Source organism: Pleuronectes platessa, unplaced genomic scaffold (assembly GCF_947347685.1).
Source record: "Pleuronectes platessa unplaced genomic scaffold, fPlePla1.1 scaffold_34, whole genome shotgun sequence".
Lineage (NCBI taxonomy): Eukaryota > Metazoa > Chordata > Actinopteri > Pleuronectiformes > Pleuronectidae > Pleuronectes > Pleuronectes platessa.
Window position 1 is genome coordinate 143,929 of NW_026519004.1, and position 2,492 is coordinate 146,420.

Genomic DNA, 2,492 nt, shown 5'->3' on the forward strand with positions numbered 1-2,492 from the left:
ATTCCTGATCTCCTCTTAATGTCTGTTTATTTTCTAAATGATTCGTCTTTGAGTTTTGGATCACTGGTCAGTCTCAAAATAAGTTTAGAGACATCATCTTGAGCTCTCAAAACTAAAATGTTACTTTATTGACTAAATAAATGTATATATTGATACAAATAAATGACATGACCAAGATTCTGACCATAGAAATAATATAATTTGCAGTTTAGTTATGAAACGAGGAGGTGGCTCTATTGTGGCGAGCATAAAATCCACCTAATTAAGTATTATGATTAAAAGTCATAAATCATAACCAGCATTACTGCTCTATTACCAGCTAACGGAGGGCTTCACCTCCATATTCAACCTCTCCCTAAATCTCTCGACAGTCCCCTCCTGCTTCAAGCAGGCCACCATCATCCCCATACCTAAGAAATCATCCATCACCTGCTTAAACGACTACCGCCCTGTAGCACTGACCTCCACCATCATGAAGTGCTTCGAGCGGCTGGTCAAAAGCCACATCTGCTCGACCCTTCCGAACCCCCTTGACCCCTTCCAATTTGCATACCGCCCAAACCGATCCACGGACGATGCCATCGCCCCGACAACACACACCACCTTCTCCCACCTGAAGAAGGCCAACACATATGTGAGGATGCTGTTCGTGGACTACAGCTCGGCATTCAACACAATTGTGCCTGCCAAGCTCGTCCCCAAGCTCAGGAGCCTGGGTCTTAAAACCCCCCTGTGTAACTGGATCTTGGACTTCCTGACGAGCAGACCCCAGGTGGTGAGCTCCTCGGTGTGTTCATCACAGATGACCTGACCTGGTATCATCGGCTGCCATCTCCCTTCCGTGCAAGGCATCTACAGCACAAGATGCCTGAGAAGAGCACTGAAGATCATCAAGGACCAGAGCCACACAGGCTGTGGACTTCTCACACTGCTGCTGTCTGGCAGACGTTACCGGAGCATCCGAGCACGGACTACCAGACACACAAACAGCTTCTTCCCCCAGGCCATTAGGCTTCTGAACAATCAACACTGACCCTCTGAACAGTCACCATATACATTCTGCTCCCCCACTCATACAAATACACTTACTTCACATATATTCATATTATTTAATTTAATATTCCCCACTCCTTCACCCTGTAAACTGCTGCTTCATTTGACTATGTTTTAAAGAGTAGAGTAGGAGCCAGAGCTTTCAGCCATCAAGCCCCTCTGCTGTGGAATAATCTACCACTTTCAGTTCGGGAAGCAGACACCATCTGTATGTTTAAAAGTAGGCTTAAAACCTTCCTATTTGATAAAGCTTATAGTTAGAGCTAATTAGTGCGGCAGAACGTTACTTGTCCTATGTTCTAAACTAGGAAGCATTTAGTTTAAAGGCATAGAGGTATTGATGTCTAATCTACTGAGTGGGCCACATGGTTTTCATAGAACTACCATACAAACCAGTAGCCAGTCAGATTTACCTTGAGCCTCAGTGTACCCTCAAGTTCGGCCTGTATCATTGATTACAAGGCAAAAAACCCTGATGACAGTAAGGTGCGAAGGGAATTTATGACACATGACACACGGAGCTTCTCTTTCCAGCTTCTCCCTCCTCTTCTCCATCCTTATCACATCAAAGTAATTAATATTTCATCAATACATGTTTGTGACCCTTGTTCCCCTTCCCCGGAATCTCTTTGCCTTATCGCCAGCATATCCAGCGCCGCAGCTGTGGCCGCACCATGGATTACGATTTGTGGATCGCGTATCAGAGGTCGAAATGTTGGATCGCCTGTGGTGGATTCTATATCGTGTGGGCTGATCGTAATGATAATGGAGGATCCTTTATTGCGTTGGCATCAGATAATGGTGGTGGACCACGACCGAGGTGGCAGGTGACAATGGATCCTGACTGGCGGTAGAGGACAATGACTTTGGACTATAGTGGATCCGATCTGGATGATGGATCATGATCTTGCTGGCTGCTGACCATAGACTATGATTGCAGCAGGACTGCTTGACATATAGTTTTGAAGTTATCCTTCAAAATGTTTACCCTCATTAATGCTGCTAAAAACTTTAATCTTGATGATGTTTTCGTACACTTGACATCTATTGCCCTTCTGTCAGTCCTGGGAGAGGGATCCCTCACATGTGGCTCTCTCTGAGGTTTCTACGTATTTTTACCCTGTAAAAGGGTTTTAGTAGTTTTTCCTTACTCTTGCTGATGGTTAAGGACAGAGGATGTCAGACCATGTTGAAGCCCTATGAGACAAATTGTGATTTGTGAATATGGGATATACAAATAACGATTTTCAATTTCAATATTTAATAAAATCATATTTAGTGGCTTGTGTGTATATACACACAGTATATGCATATAGATCTATATATCTATATGTATATATATTCCCTGATGCTGTCAGAACACACGAACCTGCTGAATGTTGCATCAGTAAATTCTGTTGTAATGTGCACGACTGGCAGATATGATATAGAAAGTCCCA